The following is a 19,687-nucleotide window of genomic DNA, read 5'->3' as shown; positions in this document are numbered from 1 at the left end:
TTAAAAAAAAAGGGGTTTTTAAAAAAAAAAAATTTTTAAAAAAAAAAAAAAATTTTTTTTAAAAAAATTTTTTAAAAAAAAAAAAAAAAAAAAAAAACCCCCCCCAAAAAAAAAAAAAACCCCGGGCAAAAAAAAAAAAAAAAAAAAGGGGGAAAAAAAGGAAAACCCGGGGGTTTTTTTTCCCCTTTTTAAAGGGGAAAAAAAAAAATTTAAAAATTTTTTTTAAATTTTTGGTTTTTTAAACCCCCCCTTTTTTTTAAAAAATTTTAAAAATTTTCCAAAAAGGGGGGGAAAACCCCTTTTTTGTTTTTATTTTTTTTTTAAACCTTTTTTAAAGAAAAAAACCCCGGAAAAACCCCAAAAAAATTTTCCTTTTTTGGGGTTAATTTTTAAAAACCCTTTTATTTTTTTTTTTCCCCCCCCAACCGGCCCCCCCCCCCCCTTAATTTTTAAAAAAACCCCCCCCCCCCCAAAAAACACCAAATTTTTTCCCCCCAAAAAAAACCTTTTTTTTTTAAAAACCCCCCTTTTTTTAAAAAAAAAAAATTTTTTTTTTTAAAAAAAATTTCCCCCCCCCCCTTTTTTTTTTTTTTAAAAAACAAAAAAAAAACCCCCCCCCCCCCCTTTTTTTTTTTCCCCCCCCCCCCCCCCCTAAAAACCCCCCCCCCTTTTTAACCTTTTTTTTTTCCCCCCCCCTTTTTAAAATTAACCCCCCAAAAACCCCCCCCCCCTTTTTTTATTTTTAAAAATTTTTTTCCCCAACCCCCAAAAATTTTTTAAAAAAAAACCCCCCCCCCCCCCAACCCCCAAATTTTTTTCCCCCCCCCCCCCCAACCCTTTTTTAAAAAATCCCAAAAAACCCCCCCCAAAATTTCCACCCCTTTCCCCCCCAAAAAATTCCCCCCCCCAAAAAAAAAACCCCCCCCCCAAAAAAAAAAAACCCCCCCCAAAAATTTTTTTTTTTAAAAAAAAAACCCCCCCCCCCTTTTTTTTTCCCCCCCCAAACCCCAAAAAAACCCCCCCCCCAAAAAATTTTTTTCCCCCTTTTTTTTAAAAACCCCCCAAAAAACCCCCCTTTTAAAAAAAAACCCCCCCCCCCCCCTTTTTCCCCCCCAAAAAAACCCCCCCCCCAAAATTTTTTCCCCCCCCCCCCCCCCCCCCAAAAAAAAACCCCCCCAAAAAAAAAAACCCCCCCCTTTTTAAAATTAAAAAAAAACCCCCCAAAAAAAACCCCCAAAAATTTTTAAATTCCCCCCCCTTTTTTTTTTCCCCCCAAAATTTAAAAAAAACCCCCCCTTTTTTTTAAAAAAACCCAAAAATTTTTTTTAAAAAACCCCCCCCCAAACTTTTTTTCCCCCCCCAAAAACCCCCCCCCCAAAACCCTTCCCCCCCTTTTTCCCCCCCAAAATTTTTTAAAAAATTTTAAATTTAAAAACCCCCCCCCAAAAACCTCCCCCCCCCCCCTTTTAAAAAAAAACCCCCCCCCAAAAAAAACCCCCCCCCCCCCCCCCCCCCCCCTTTTAAAAAAAAAAAATTTTAAAAAACCCCCCCCCCCTTTTTTAAAAAAAAACCCCCCAAAAACCCCTTAAAAACCCCCCCCCTTTTCCCCCCCCCCCCCCCTTTCCCAAAATTCCCCTAAAAAAAAACCCCCCCCCTTTTTAAAAAATTTTCCCCCTTTCCCCCCCCCCCCCAAAAACCCCCTTTAAAAAAAACCCCCCCCCCCCAAAAAAAACCCCAAAAACCCCCTTTTTTTTTCCCCCCCCAAAAACCCCCCCCAAAAAACCCCCCAAAAAATTTTTTTTTTTCCCCCCCCCCCCCAAAAAAATTTTTTTTAAAAACCCCCCCAAAAAATTTTTTTAAAAAAAAAAAATTTTTTTTTAAAAAATTTTTTTTTGGGTTAAAAATTTTTTTTTTTTAAAAAAAGGCTTTAATTTCCCCTTTTTTTTTTTAAAAAAACCCCCCGGGGGTTTTGGGGGGGTTTTTTGGGTTTCATCTTTTGTGCTCAACCGAAAACAAGTGGTGGCTGTTCCATATATTGACAGTTCGGATTGCCTGGGCACATACGAGTCGAAGGAGTTGTCTACTTTGACAGGTGTGCCACAGGGTTCCGTTCTCGGACCTATACTTTTTCTCTTATTTGTGAATGATATCCCTACAGCTGTAAATATGGGTAACTTATGTCTTTTTGCTGATGACACATCCTTCAGCATTTCCAATGGAAACAGAGAGCGACTAGAAACTGATATATTTATTCAGAGTAGTTCTTTGTTGCAATGGCTGGAAAAAAAACCAACTTCATGTAAATGTAAAGAAGACAAAACTTGTTGAATTCTATTTAAGATCGTCTCGAACAGATGCAAACTCTTCTGATATAGTCATTGGCGACTTTCGTCTTAGTCCTAGTCCCAGCGCTGATTTTTCTGGGTCTGGTAATTGATTGTAATTTGTCCTTTCACAATCACATCGACAAAGTAATTAAAAAATTAAGCAGCAGTCTGTTCATCTTACGAAGATTGGCTACTTTCTCTAGTAAAGATGTTTTGCTGACAGCTTACTATGGGTGCTTCTACACTTACATGAGTTATGGCTTGATCATATGGGGTCATGAATCCACTAAGACTAAAGCCTTGTTTACCCTCCAGAAGAAAGCCATAAGAGTGATATGTGGACTCAATCGTTCTGTCATGTAGAGGTTTTTTTAGACAAAATAAATTGTTGACGTTTCCTAGTCTATATATACTGGAATGTTTGACATTTGTCTTTAAAAACAAACACCTTTTTCCAGTACAACAGTCAAATTATAATCTCCGCGGTACAAATTCCTTAACTCTTCCAAAACATTCAACAACATTCTTTGAAAAACAAACCCTTTACTCTTGCATACAATTTTTCAATAACTTGCCATCTGGGTTCAAGGAGGCCAACACTTCAATATCATTTAGGAGTAAGATAAAGTGCTTGTTATCTGAAAAGGAATATTATAGTACTAATTGTTTTCTAATTGATAAGGTCCTTTAGTTATTTTAGAAACTAGGCTAGTTCATTTTCAATGTACACTGACGATTGTTATGCATGTAAATGTCTTCAACAATAAAAATAATTTGATTTGATTTGAGTACCGGGTATAGTAGATGAGTACAATGTTTTCATGGGTGGTGTTGACAAAGTCGACCAGATGCTTTTCAGCATACCCATTAGAGAGAAAAAAGACAAAAGGTATGGTACAAAAAAGAGTTCAAACACTTGATAAATATGTGCATATTCAATGCACATGCGCATCATACCAAACAAAGGGAGAAATTTACAAATCTTCAATTTCGGGAGATTCTTGTGGAGAGGATTGTTTTAGAACACCATGATGAGAGCAAAAAAAAGAAGACTATCTGCTGAAGAAGACCCTCGTCCTTCGTCTCATCCAATGTCACTTCCCTGAGTATGTGCAGACCAACAAGGATGTGTGCGGTCTGCTCCAAACACAATGTGCGTCGGGAGTCGCGCTATCAGTGCAGTGTCTGTGATGTAGGCTTGTGCGCTGCTCCGTGCTTCAAGGCATTTCATACCCAAAAAAATTACTAAAACCTTTATGGGCCAGATTGCAAATATTATGTATATAGTGTCATAAATATATTTCTATGTTTAGAAGAAAATAGTTTAGTGATCTTTTTGATCACTAAACTATTGTGATTTTTAACTCCCTAATTGGTCGTGTTGGAAAAGGACAAGATTTTGTAAAAAATTGTGATAAGTTTTCATTCCACGAATAAAACATGTCTTGCTTACAGTCAATAACAACAAAGAGTTCAGGTTTTGAACGTGATTTTCTTATTTCGGCCCTCCAATCATCAGAAGTCTCACAAGCTGATTTTTTGGTTAATAAGGGCCATATTTTTGTCACATTCGAGGTGTGTGTGTCCCCGAATAGGATAAATTACAGATACAGTATCCAAGATATCTAAGTGGTGCAAAACTAAGTATGCACATCACAATAGTTTTTGTTTTATCCGCCAAACGAGTCGCAGAAGATTTTTAAATGACGAACATTAGGATTCAAGCATATTAAATAGTGATAGAACATTGACGTAACTTCGTTTGATCCCTTTCTGGCTACTGTTTTGTCATATGTGAAAAAAATAATTTCTTACTGGGGAGTTCATGAATATTGAACATGAAAAAAGACAATATTGCCTTCTGTAGTACACGTCATTATTTTGTGCTTAAGTTTGGAATCAAGAGGTTTTTTTTTGGAAATCCATATCTATACAAGTTGAGTCTTTTACATTAGATTTTATAATTGACTTTTGTTGACTGCCTCTTAATGCTGTAAAAGTTTTCAGCTTTTGTTTTGTGAACGCTGTTGGCAATTTCTAAGGCTTTTATTTCTTCAGATAGTTTTGTTTTTGTTTCTTTTGAAATACCTGTTTTGTTTAAATCGAGATGCAACATCAATAGGATCTTCAGATCCAGGATAAACCCTAATCCAAGTTGGTCTAGAAATATTAGGCGTAATTTGGATCTCAGGGCGAGTCAAGTGTTCAGTTTTATCTGAAGATTCATCACTGCTTAGGAGGGGGCTTGCCCTAGGCCAACTTCTGCCCACGATTTCCCTGTCACTTGTTTAAAGGTCTGATGAATCTGCCTCATAGTCGTCATCAGAACCAGATGAAAAATCAGTAAGTTCAGAATTACTGTCGGATAAAATACCTTCCAAGGACTGTACATCATCCTCTTCAAGACCAGGCCTGGCTCTGGATGTACTAGGTACTGCTTCCACCTCAGCATCAACAAAGTCACTGACATCACTTTAAAAGAGTATGTCTCTTATCACTCGATCTACACGGATCACTTATTACTAACAATTAGTAACTAAATAACGAGTTGAAAAGAAAACAAGCACAAACTGAAGGAATAGTAACAGCGATATTTACGCGTTCGTATCTGAGCAACAACAACAATGCTTACACGTTTCGCTGGAAACACCAGCTGATGAAAACGATGTAGACTAATGTACATACTATAAGAAATTCAAAAACTACTAAACACAAAGAAAAACTAGCGGGTTTACGAACGGTATAGGTTACAATGCAATTTGACGGGTATTAGCATCGGTAAATGAATTTAAATAGATGAATGTTTATCGTCAAAATGTTTGAGACAAAAATAAAACAAGAACAAGGTCGAAACCATATGATTAATTAACACTATGCAAATACAAATTGTTGCAATTAAAAATATATATAATCACACACAATATAATTTATTGTTAGTACAAATTTATAGTCTAACTAGTACAATGTTTGTATTAATTCATGAAAAGTGATTGACAGGGAGCTCTGATGGGCGGCGGAGGGCGCATTGCTAACCTAATCCTAGTCTATAGTTCCTGCATTACGAAAACATGGCATAATATACTTTTGTGTGTGTGTATATATATATAAATAAACATTGAATCGCAAAAAGTGCTTGCTCCGCCGGGAGTCGAACCCGGACCTCTCACTTGCCGGGTGAATGTGCTACCATTTATACAATAAGGCAATTGCCATTTATACAATTTAATATATATATAATATATATATATAATATATTATATATATATATATATATAAAACACCCTGAGCTTCTCTTACAATACGGTTTCTCAACTCATCCAAATTTTGATTTGAAAGGTATATTAAATTCCCAGTGATTGCTTGTAGGTGCCTTTCCTTATAGGAAATTATGGTCCTTATCCGCAGTGTACAGAAATACATCATTTGCGTATATTAATGAATATACTTTATTTGGTAAACTTTTATTTATATCACTTAATTATATTGAAAATAATGGTGGACTTAGAACACTTCCTTAAGGTAATCCCCTACTAGACTTTCTTGAAATTGAATAATTTGAATATTCTATTGTTAAACACCTTGCACATAACCACCTGTGACAATGCAGAATAAACTTGGCCGGAATACCAAGAATATACATTTTATTGTATAAAGTAGGTGGTGCACACTGTCATACGCACTGGCTATGTCAAGGGATGCTGTTACTATAATTTCATTTTTAGATAGCCTTTTATATATTTTTTGATACTAACCTTGTTAGGTAATCTGAGCATCTTCGATTCCGTCGAAATCCATATTGTGTAGCTGGTATCATATTGGATTTGTCAGTCAACCAAACCAATGTATTTTTTATCATGGTGTTCATTATCTTGATTAAGCATGGTATCAATGGAATTGGCCTATAAGATGTGTCGTTTTGTTGATCTTTTTCTGAGAAAATCCATCGATCCAGCGGAGATAGGGCACATTGAATTCGTTCCATACGACAAACCCCCCTCTGTTGGCTTAACCGCTATCAAAGTTATGGATTTGAACAAATTGTATCCAATTCCAACATCAATCGTACCATCATTCATTGACTTGCTGTGGATGTATGGAAAATGGACTTGCGATGTATCACTTCCTGGCTGGAACGGTTTTATGGAACAGGTCACAGAAATGAAACCATTTGATTCTTCGAAGATATTATATCTTCCCTTCATAAATGCACCACCCACTGACAATGCAACAGTACTGACAACTCTGCTTCAAGCCTGCCAAGTTGGTGAATTGAGCGGTCAGGACACGAAGTTTGTAACCTTTGACCAGCAACTCTACTGGAAAGCGAGAGACATCGTTGCAACAGCTCCTCTCGAATTAAAAAAAAGTTGTTGTTCGTCTTGGTAAATTCCATCTCATCATGTCCTTCATGGGTTCAATAGGCAACATAATGTCCGGTAGCGGATTGGAAAATGCGTGGACAACAATTTACGCCGAGGGATCGATACCGCAAATGCTTCTCGGGAAATCATATGCAAGAGCTGCAAGGGGTCACATGTTGACGAATTTGTCTCTGGCAAAGATTATCATCGACTCCTTGGATGAAGAGGAACCGGATTTCCTGGAAACACGTGAATTTCTAGACAGCATTTTAGGAGAATTGGATAGAACTTATGCCTTGGACCCAATTCACAAAACATCTGCCACATCGTTTTTGGAATCATTTGAAAGAAAACTGAATCAATTCGAACAGAGGGGACTAAAAGCAAAACTTTGGTTCCAATACTTGATGACATGTCTCTTAAAGCAGTTTCTTGAATCTGAGCGTTCTGGAAAATGGGATTTACATGTATGAACAATTTAGAAGTTTAGAAGTTATAGCGTGACAAACCTGTCACGCCGTAGATTTCCCATTGCTTCCGACGAGGGTGATGTTAGTTCGGGTACATAATAAATCATTACTCTAAACTGAACAAATAAATTTTTTGTAAGTGGTGAATTGTTATTATATATTAATATTTATTACTATTAATTTCTTCCAAAAATGTGCTGATAATTTTTGTTGAGCGTACAATAAAAAAATGCATGAAATTGTTTATTGAATCGTGGCTGGGAAAAGAAAAATGTTTCCTTCATGTGCATGTTTATTTTATTACAAAATCCAGTAATTGTTTGACAATATCAATGACATTTTCCACTATCAAAAATTCAATATCCAAAATCCATAGTATTATTTACTTTTTTTTGCCGCCTCTGCTTTTTTTTGTGGTTCATTGGGATGAGTTTCCGTCTCACTCGATGTCGTTGATGAATCAGTTGTTGAACCACCATCTGTGCTATTGTCCATTTCATTTGAAGGCCAGTGAACAACTTGAGATGGGAAATCCAGATCAATGTCTTCAAGTAAATCATTTTCAAGGTCGATAACGGGGACATTGCTGCAATTTTCGCCGCCACAATGCTTGCAAGCAACTGAGCACGTGAGGCCTGCCTTCCTGCACCCGCAAGATGCTCCACAATTATTAGTCTTACAACTGCATGTTATGAGGTTCAAAAGGTTTTCTGGAGCTGGGTCAAGGTCTGTTTCCAATGGTATCAAGCCACGATCAAGTAGGCTCCATGTCTTTGCCAAGCCAAGCTTGGACTTGGTGGTAAACGCGTCGACTGTGAAAATTAGCCGCTTGTGGAGATGGCGGTAGGCAAGAAAGATTCACTTTTGTTTTAGCCGCACATTGTGTAAAAAAGAAACTGCTTTAAGACACATGTCATCTTGAAGTATTGGACCCAAAGTTTTGCTGTTGGTCCCCTCTGTTCGAATTGATTCAGTTTTCTTTCAAATGATTCCAAAAACGATGTGGCAGATGTTTTGTGAATTGGGTCCAAGGCATAAGTTCTATCCAATTCTCCTAAAATGCTGTCTAGAAATTCACGTGTTTCCAGGAAATCCGGTTCCTCTTCATCCAAGGAGTCGATGATAATCTTTGCCAGAGACAAATTCGTCAACATGTAACCCCTTGCAGCTCTTGCATATGATTTCCCGAGAAGCATTTGCGGTATCGATCCCTCGGCGTAAATTGTTGTCCACGCATTTTCCAATCCGCTACCGGACATTATGTTGCCTATTGAACCCATGAAGGACATGATGAGATGGAATCCACCAAGACGAACAACAACTTTTTTTTAATTCGAGAGGAGCTGTTGCAACGATGTCTCTCGCTTTCCAGTAGAGTTGCTGGTCAAAGGTTACAAACTTCGTGTCCTGACCGCTCAATTCACCAACTTGGCAGGCTTGAAGCAGAGTTGTCAGTACTGTTGCATTGTCAGTGGGTGGTGCATTTATGAAGGGAAGATATAATATCTTCGAAGAATCAAATGGTTTCATTTCTGTGACCTGTTCCATAAAACCGTTCCAGCCAGGAAGTGATACATCGCAAGTCCATTTTCCATACATCCACAGCAAGTCAATGAATGATGGTACGATTGATGTTGGAATTGGATACAATTTGTTCAAATCCATAACTTTGATAGCGTTTAAGCCAACAGAGGGGGGTTTGTCGTATGGAACTAATTCAATGTGCCCTATCTCCGCTGGATCGATGGATTTTCTTTCTCGATAGTTTCGGGTAACTGGACCTTCGACCTTGATCGACGTATCTGGGGTGACACACTGTATCATTGCCATTACATGCCATGAACCTCGTCCGTCCAAGGTATTGATATTGAAATCTGCATTGTCAGCAACCCATTGAGAGAAACCACTGGATAGAACTTGTGGTTGCTGCCTTGAAATGCATGATAACTCAAGGAGTTCGACTTCAGAATAAGAGCACGAAAATCCAATAGATGCTAAACAATCAACTAAAAATCTAGAAGCAAATTTCTTTTTCAAGAAGCATCCGATTCCCAGCAAAACTTTGGACATGAAACACCTAGGACGAGTTGCTTTTATAATCGCATGTGGTATGGATGTGACCTGCTTTTTCCAATAATCTATCAATGTTCTTCTTTTACCAGGAATAATGACATCATTCAGAAATATTGACAAACTTTCAGGGACGTCACTTTCAGCACCTACTAAAAATTCAGTAGTCACAGGGTACTCATCTGCTGAATACAGCTGAGAACGAATTTATTCTCTAACTATAGCTGCTGCCTCGCGCACAACTCTTTTTCGATCTTCGGTATTGTCAGTCGACCTATTTTTATACCAATTATCGGACAGTAACTGACGTCCGGTGTCTTTGAAGCAAATAATTGATCCCCCCCCCCACGTACTTGATATGTCAGAATTTCATTGCCGTACTTCGATTGAATTCTTTCTAAAATGACTCTTTCACTAGGGCGATCCTTTTGTTCAGCAAGGTGTCTTATAGAAAACTGACAGTCGTCGGAATTTTCAAGGTAAGAGTAAATGTGCTCCATTGCAACATCAACATATGACATAATGTGCTCTGTCTGTTCTTGAACTAGACTTTTCTTTCTGCTTAAATTTTGAAGGCATGACGGGTGGTACTTAGCCCCAACTTGGACTAGATCAACATCTTTGATCTTGGAGAGTATCCTTAAACTATCAGCATTCTGGTGTAATGATAGCAAATTAATCAGCCGTTCTTTTACTGCACTTTTCTTTATCGTATATACGGGTAACAATCTTTTCCCACCTTTCTTCATGATCTTGTCGATGGTTAATTCACAGATGAAACAGACGCTGATATCAAATGTAGGGTTTTACCGTATCTGCTTGGGATGAAGTGCCTGGCTCGAATTCGTCGTTTGCAACATCTATTTCCTCATTATCCATTTCCTCAACATCCATTTGGCTGCTGCAAAATGAAATGCATACATATTAATTATGGGGACGGATATAATCCTGTGTGAATTAGTAAAAAACAGTATTTAATTTTATTGCACATTGCTACTATTATTATTTTTATTTATTATTATTATTCCTTTTTAATCTTCATGTATTATTTAAAAAATTTTTTTAATTATACTCTTTCAATATCATGCAAAAATTTTCGTCTAATTAATTTGTCTTATTGGAAAGTTTAATTGTTTAAACACTTTATTAAAAAATATAACACATTATTTCATATATATAAACAAAAATTTGTTATTAAATAAATAAGAACATGTTACTTGCCACAAAACACAATTTCCGCTTTATTAAATGTAAATTAAATTGCTATAAAATGTTAAGTGCAACCTTTGAAAATAGACGATCTTGAATAAAACTTTCATAAATATAATACATCATTTTTAAAGAATAAAATTGTGAATAAATCGTTACTAATTATATTCAGCAGCAATTTTGTATAAACATTCCATTTCAGCAAGAGATTTTACAGAACTATTACTTCATCTCTGTGTTTCATTGATAACAATTAATGAAATAACATGTAAAAAAGAAATTGCTATGAATAAAAATTTAGTGAACATTAAATTTGCAAGAATAATTTACACTCAAGACGCTCTTCAAAAAGTAATGCAATTGGAAATGCAATATTTTCTTTCCAACTCTTTGGATTTTCGTCGTGCAGCTGCCTCAGCTGATCGTGTATCACTATATGCTTTGTAGCATTTGGGGTGTGCGTTGATGATTGAGTTATCTTTTAAAAAATTCTGCATCTCAACATCCGTTCGAATTGTCGATGCCTCATGCAACGATTTTCGACCTATCGGTCCGACAGGGGGCACATTATTCGCAACACTTTTTTTGCACTTGAAACAAACAGACATTTTTAGATCGTAAACATTGGAGTTTTCAATTCGACGTACGAGTTTCGACTAACCAGGTATGCATAGGCACAAAGGCCCCCTTTGCAGGCATGTGTGCAAAGGTGGCGAGACAAAACCGGTTTACACACGCTGACATTGCTCTCGTCGGAAGCAATGGGAAATCTACGGCGTGACAGGTTTGTCACGCTATAACTTCTAAACGGTAAGTCGGAAAATAAAGATTTATGTATCAATTTTATAGGTTTCTTTGAGATGAACAACTTTCTCATTGACAGTTGTGCGTTAAAAAATTTTTTCTCTGTAAAAAATAAAAAAAACGCTTTTTTGGTACTTTAGCGCCATCTATTAATTGTACTTTTCATCACAGCATATCGACCCAATGAGAAAAGTTGTAGATAATATTGCCCCCAACATTTTTTGTCCTCAACAATTTTCCGAAAAAAACCAACCATTTCAGAGATATTTCAAATCCAAAAACTTTTTGAGTTTTCTCAAAATCGTCTTGACAAACCATCCCGAGTTTTTGGAGTTAAGCTTATGGGATGCCTTTCTATCCATTTCCGCATAAAACAGCTCTTAGGTAAGTCGCCTCAAAAAAAAGTTACAGATTGACTGTACTATAGCTTTCTTTCCTTTGTTTATTTTTTTTAGTTTTCTTATCTTTCTGGGTCAAATAATTTTTCTTTCCATTCTCAATTCTTCGTTTCCTTTTCAACTCTTTCCCCCCGTTCTTTCTCGTCTTTTATCTTCATCAGGGTGTCCAGCAGCCTTGAAAATCGGGAAGAGCGGGAATTATGCTTGAATTTTACCTGCCTTGAATAGGGCGGGAATTATGCTTGTATTTTGTAGAAAATCGGGAGTTTTGATTTTTTTAACGCCGCTGCCGTTACTGATGCAAGGCGCCCACTGCGGGCGGGGCCCGGCCCGGCCTTTTTGTGAAGTCGAAATACACGCAATCAAATGGACACCGTACACTGCGGGCGGCCCGGCCCGGCCTTTTTGTGAAGTCGAAATACACGCAATCAAAGGGACACCCGCCCACTGCGGGCGGCCCGTCCCGGCCTTTTTGTGAAGACGAAATGCACGCAATCAAAATGGACACCCGCCCACTGCAGCCGGCCCGGCCCCGGCCTTTTTGTGAAGTCGAAATACACGCAATCAAATCGACACCCACCAACTGCGAACCGTCCCCGGCTTTTTGTAGAAATACACGCAATCAAATGGACACCCGTACACTGCGGGCGGCCCGGCCCGGCGTTTTTGTGAAGTCGAAATACACGCAATCAAATGGACACCCGCCCACTGCGACCGTCCCGGCTTTTCTGTAGAAATACACGCAATCAAATGGACACCCGTACACTGCGGGCGGCCCGGCCCGGCGTTTTTTTGTGAAGTCGAAATACACGCAATCAAATGGACACCCGCCCACTGCGACCGTCCCGGCTTTTCTGTAGAAATACACGCAATCAAATGGACACCCACCAACTGCGGGCGGCCCGGCCCGGCCCGGCCTTTTTGTGAAGTCGAAATACACGCAATCAAATGAACACCCCCGCCAACTGCGACTGTCCCGGCTTTTCTGTAGAAATACACGCAATCAAATGGACACCCGTACACTGCGGGCGGCCCGGCCCGGGCGTTTTTTGTGAAGTCGAAATACACGCAATCAAATGGACACCCACTAACTGCGGGCGGCCCGGCCCGGCCTTTTTGTGAAGTCGAAATACACGCAATCAAATCGACACCCACCAACTGCAGGCGGCCCGGCCCGGCCTTTTTGTGAAGTCGAAATACACGCAATCAAATGGAACACCCGCCAACTGCGACCGTCCCGGCTTTTCTGTAGAAATACACGCAATCAAATGGGACACCCGTACACTGCGGGCGGCCCGGCCCGGCCCTTTTTGTGAAGTCGAAATACACGCAATCAAATGGACACCCGCCCACTGCGGCCCGGCCGGCCTGGCCTTTTTGTGAAGTCGAAATACACGCAATCAAATGGACTCCCGCCCACTGCGGCCGTCCCGGCCTTTTTGTAGAAATACACGCAATCAAAATGGACACCCGTACACTGCGGGCGGCCCGGCCCCGGCCTTTTTGTTAAGTCGAAATACACGCAATCAAAGGGACACCCACCCACTGCGGCCGTCCCGGCCTTTTTTGTAGAAATACACGCAATCAAATGGACAACCCACCCACTGCGGCCGTCCCGGCCTTTTTGTAGAAATACACGCAATCAAATGGACACCCGTACACTGCGGGCGGCCCGGCCCGGCCTTTTTGTGAAGTCGAAAATACACGCAATCAAATGGACACCCGCCCACTGCGGCCCGGCCGGCCTGGCCTTTTTGTGAAGTCGAAATACACGCAATCAAATCGACACCCACCAACTGCGGGCGGCCCGGACCGGCCTTTTTGTGAAGTCGAAATACACGCAATCAAATGGACACCCGCCCACTGCGGCCGTCCCGGCCTTTTTGTAGAAATACACGCAATCAAATGGACACCCGTACACTGCGGGCGGCCCGGCCCGGCCTTTTTTGTGAAGTCGAAATACACGCAATCAAAGGGACACCCACCCACTGCGGCCGTCCCGGCCTTTTTGTAGAAATACACGCAATCAAATGGACACCCACCCACTGCGGCCGTCCCGGCCTATTTGTAGAAATACACGCAATCAAATGGACACCCGTACACTGCGGGCGGCCCGGCCCGGCCTTTTTGTGAAGTCGAAATACACGCAATCAAATGGACACCCGTTACACCGCGGGCGGCCCGGCCCGGCCTTTTTGTGAAGTCGAAATACACGCAATCAAAGGGACACCCCGCCCACTACGGCCGGCCCGGCACAGCCCGGGAATACTCGGCCCACACGGCACCCGAAGAGCCGACCGAGGCCGGGCCGGTCGCAGTTGGTGGGTGTCCATTTGATTGCGTGTATTTCGACTTCACAAAAAGGCCGGGCCGGCCGCAGTGGGCGGTGCTAAGGCTGGAGTGAATCCGGCCCGGCCGCAGTCGGCGGTGCTAGGCCGGAGTGAAACCCGGCCCGGCCTTTTTGTGAAGTCGAAATACACGCAATCAAATGGACACCCACCAACTGCGACCGGCCCGGTCCAGCCCAGCCCAGACCGGTTGCAGTTGGCGGTTTTCATTTGATCGTATGCATTTTGACAGTATAAAAGTCCGGGCTGGGCTGGACCGGGCTGGTTTGCAGTGGACGCCGTGCTTAACACGAATGTAGATATTGAAGCAACAGTTCGATTATGTTCACATCGATGTGAAATTGACATAATACAAAGGAAATTTGGAAGTAACTCGCTCTCGTTGCAGTCGCCAAAAAATGGCGTTGTAGTAGGTTTGATGAGAGATGGCATTTATATATGCTTGATGTTAAAGTAATTTGAAGAGTGGCTAAATAACCTACGCGACTATATATTGTATTTATAATATTTGCATGTTGAAAAGGTTGCCAATTCTTTGAAACATAGTGATGAATATTAAATGTTTCAATTTAAGGTAACCGAAAAACGTGATCATGTGATCAATTATGGTGTACAATTGGATGCCTATAGGATTTATTTTTCAATTTTTTTTTTTAGATATATAATTTATACAACACTTTTTTAGTAATCTAGGTGATTATTTACCCTTGCTATACTATTAATGGTTGTTATCATTTAACTTATTGTCAATAGCCTTATTTGCTTAAATTAATTTGTGCAATGAGTAAAGGTGCAATACATCGTTAGTAATTCAATTGTTAAAGTTTTATAACTTTCACACATGGTTTCTAAAAAGAGTAAAACTTTTTCTGTGACAAATTTATTTTTTAACACAAAATAAATTGTAAAGGGTTCAACATTTGAATAGCCCATGTTTTGGACATCTTGAGTTTAATCCTTTTTTACAAAATGAATATTAATAATTTTTATTTATTTTAACAGTTACTTTGATTTTATGAAACTTAATTCACCTAAAAACTAACACCCTCAACTGGTTTTAGAATAGTATTGGGTGGGTTTGATGTTGAAAGTGTAAGTAAAACTTCTTTAACTTAAAAGTAAAACTGTTTCTTTACTATCCTGTGTTTTTGAGGGTTTGTTTTTCAGACTTCAAATAAAAAATCGAAATCATTTACCTATTTGGATATTAAAATGTATTTGTAACAAACTGTTACAATATAAACATTAAATTAGGCTTTGATACTTTATCATAATTTTTTATAGGCCTACAACTTTTTTTACAATTTTTTTTAAATAGTAAAATTACACTGAAATTCATTTTAAACTAAATTTAATGCCAAATTAAGCATAGTATTGTTTAAATAATTAAATTAACATATTTTATAGGTACGATTACAGTTCAAAGTTTTTTGAACACAAGGAAGTTCAATTATAAGTTATAGGTTATGAAAAAAAAACCTCATTTACTGTAGATTTTTCAAAAACGAATTTTAAGATGTTGTTTAATAATGTATAAGGACATTAGTAATTTAAACAGAGGGCCTAGTATCTTTGAGCATTGTCTAAAATAAAAGTATCTATTCTTTTAAGCAGTTATTTTAAAATATCACAATGCTGTTATTAGGCCTTAAATATTTGAGAAATCTTTATTGTTTTATGGAAAGTAAACACTATTTCGTGACTTGATTTTAGCTTGTAAAATTGTTAGTTACCGATAAAGAGCCAAAAGTAAAACCGCGACTATAGCCTTGAATTTTATAATTTTGAGCCTTGAAAAACCTTGAAATGTGCTTGAATTTTAGATTTGGTCATTACTGGACACCCTGTTCATCCTCTCTAATAATAAATTCTTTTGTGGGGTAGAGGTCAGTACTTTTGAATGTTGTTTTTTAGCCCTTTTTCGTGTTCCTACAGGCATTTTCTTTGGCAGTGGTATCAAACTTTCCAGTGTCAGATCCTGCCTCAAGGCATCATTTCCTTGTCGAGATGTGGACGGTCTACACAGACTGGTCGTTGTCAAGTGAACCATTAGGTGCTTTACCAGCATCAGGAGTATTTTGCGGTTAGCAAATTGGAGATTCGATAACTTCATCATTTTCCACGACGATCTCAGATACCTCAAGGCTAGATAAGAGGGTATCTACCGGGAGAAAATCGATGTCTGTGAAGACATCAGGATTAACTGGATGAATTCCAGTGTCTTTGAAACCGGCCACTGCATTCGTCATTGTCGCAACTTTACAATAGGCTTTATTGAAGAGCCCAGCTATTTCGTATGGTGTTATCTTCAACAGGTTAGATGACCTCATGTACAAATCACATTCACTTCGGCATCTTGATTTAAGGGGTGAGTAGAAAGAGACATCAAGGGGCTGCATCCTGTAGGACGTGTGTGGAGGGACAGACAACGAAACAATCAATAAAAAGAATAAGAAAAGAAGCAAAATCCATTCCTGCAGAAAAACTGATGAGCCCTGGTAAAAAAACGTCAAAGATGTGATCAATACAAAATTAAAATAGACGAGTTCGACAGGCGAGTGATTGTGAATGTCATTAGGGACTTTTATTCAGAAAAAAGAGTTTTGCCAACCTGTAAAAACCTCTTACCGGTTTTACGTGAAAAAATACATTTTGTATGGAGTGAGTGGGCTCCAGTGGGAAATTAATAACAAAAACAAAGCAGTAAAGGGATTTTACATCATACTCGGGTTTGTGCAAACAATCACGACATGACTCTTAGTTTATCGGACAGAAGTGATCATTGGAGATGCAACAAAAGAGATTGCAGGATTGAGATTGGTTTGAGAAAGGGAACGTGGTTAGAAAACTGGGTTTACTAGTTGTATAGATTTTGTTTCCCCTTTTTTATTGTTGTTGTTCTCCAGCCTTTGCATCAGTTGACAGCAAGAGGACAGGTGTTTTCTGAGTTTTCTCTGTCTGTATCCTAGCAACAACATTATATTTTTCTTTTATATTTTCTCTGTCAAATTGTATAGTTTTCTTACATTTCTAGAGGAATCCCTTTCCCATTCATTCGGATTGTACCTGTAATATGTGTAAACTTTTCAAGATTTAGCTAGTCTAATGGAGGTAAACAAATTGTCCACAAATAAATGGAAATCTTTCCACAAACACCCTCCAACATCGAGAAGTTTAGTGATAACATTGTAACCAAGACCCGTTTCTTTGACTCTTTCTGTATTTTTGGCTCCCTTGTAGAGAAAAAATGGACACAATAGTGTGTTACTGCATCACACAGCAACCACAACTTGACAACAAATCTGTGGTGTTTTTGGGTATATACTGCATCAGAAGATTGTGACATTTGGTAAGTATTATACTCTCATCAATAGATAGAAATTTGTTGGGAGTGTAATGACGCTTAGAAATTTGATTCATGTGGTCTATGAGATGTTGTACACGAGCACAAGGATCATAATCTGGTTCCTTAGGTTTGGGAAGGTTTCTTGTGTCCACCATATGTAAATAAGCCAGTATGTCTTGAAATCGATTTCGGCTGAACATTCTACTAAACTATTCAGTAGACTAACTGGAGGATGTCCACCAATAGTAGCCCTAATGTGCATTATTAAGATTAATTTTTTAAGAGGTTCAATGTTAGAAAGTGCCATATGGTCCCAACTTTACCTCATTATAGAAGTGTTTCTTTCTTTCTTTACCCATTTTGTGAGCGTGTGAATAGGACAGTATATCGTCACCTTAAATGTAAAACCTTGTAAATCAAAAATATGAAATTTTACAGGAGGCAATAAAAACTGTTTTTTATTGTTATTATAGGACGTTTTCAAAACTGTTTTATTTTGAAAATAATAAAAATTTGTTTTAAATAGAATAACTAACTTTATTTCATCCTATCATTTTTGTTAATATTTAAAAAATGACATACAAGGTTTGCATTTTAATAACAGCTTTGATGTACGAGGTTTTATTACTTATGTGGTTTTCATACTAGTCTGTATAAGTGGGTTTCATATTAATTCTATTAATAGTCTATGGGAAAATAATATTAAGAAAATTGTACACAATAAATATAAAATCCACGTTTATTCAAAGACTTATCAACAACAAATTGTTTACGTATGGAGCAAAAAAAATTTCAAAAAACAAATTTACGCTCCTACATAAGAAACTAGAAATTAAAGGACAGAGTACCTGGAAGAATATAAACTAACTCTGTTTTTAAAGAAAAATGTATTTAAATGACTTGAGCATACTGAAAAAGAAATACTTGTAAGTGTTAAGGTATTACGATACATGAGCAGTTGTCCTCCTCGCCACAGATGCTTTTAGATTCATTTTTGTAGTGAGGAAGGTTGTCGTAGAAGCTGTGCACATCTCTTGGTAGCACGTTTTTCAATGACTGTAAGTCCTTGTACAATCTTGATTTGATGGGGATTTGCTTCTTATGTAATGTTTTTAAAGAAACTTCATATGGGGGCTTTTTGATCCGTTGAGGAAGATCTAAAAACTTATCCGAAAAGTTCAGCTTGACTTTAATTGTTCCTTCAGGCTTGTATTCTATGACCCTCAAGTTAGTTACAAGAGGATCCCCCTTTTTTTACCTGGACGTATTGAAGACACAAACTGCAAAGTGTTGTATTTTCTGAAAAATGTGTGATCCAAATAGTTAACTTTGTAAGGCCTTGGATTAAGTCTAGCGGTTTTACACACCTCTACATACCCAGCAGGTGAATAAATTTCTCTATTGTGCAGCTTTCTTTCTATCACACTGTGCATAGAGTCACACTCCATTTGGGTGTGACCCTTTTCAAGGAATTTTTGAGTTATTATCAGTCCAGTTACACTACTAGTAAAAAGAAGTGCATTCGATAGTACACGATTCCTATATTGGTAAGTACACCCGTCGCTGTACAATATGACATGGTCATATTTTGATCTGTCCACCTCATTAACTAAGAAATGTGTGATTATCGATGCAAATTCATCTGCGTCCAGACCTACTTCATTTTCGTTCCAAATGTAACAAAATGCGTCATTAGTCTTCAGGTCATAGAAAGTGTAGTTATGAACTTTAAGTTTCATTTTATAGTACAAGGTTGAGGCCTTTAAAGAAGGACTTAAAAGTACAGCCTGCATGTCCATAGAGTACACAGCCGTTCTTTCATCTGTATTCCCTTTGTCAGCATCTTTTTCTGATCTTGCTTCATCTTTCTTTTTAATATGTTCTTCATACAACTCTTGTGTTAAGTTTCCTTTGTTAAATGAACAACATAGATCGCACTGATCCTTTTTAGGAGAAAACAATCCAAGATTTAATTCATCAAACAGAGAGTAAAACAAGCAGTCAGAAGCTATAAACTGCTTCTTTCCCTCTGACTCACAATAACTTCGATAATGCCTGTAAAGCTGAGCTTTCGACTGCCAGTTTGGCTCAAGATAGAGTTTTTGGGTGTTTTTTTCGGCAATAGTGGGATTCTAATTTAGGTAGCATAGCAAAATACTCTTTGATAATTTTCTTGCGAATGCTGTCTTCCTTTGCCGTTTTATTATTTTTAACTGATTGTACGTTTTGCTCAACGTCATTATTGACATCTCCATCTAGTCCACTATCACCCTTTTCCTCTGAATTCTCATTTTCTTGTCTTGCAGAGGGATTTGAAACCCAGTTTGTAACTGACCATTCTCCCACAGACAACG

Source organism: Homalodisca vitripennis, unplaced genomic scaffold, assembly GCF_021130785.1.
Source record: "Homalodisca vitripennis isolate AUS2020 unplaced genomic scaffold, UT_GWSS_2.1 ScUCBcl_339;HRSCAF=2120, whole genome shotgun sequence".
Classification (NCBI taxonomy): domain Eukaryota; kingdom Metazoa; phylum Arthropoda; class Insecta; order Hemiptera; family Cicadellidae; genus Homalodisca; species Homalodisca vitripennis.
This window is presented reverse-complemented; position numbering follows the sequence as displayed.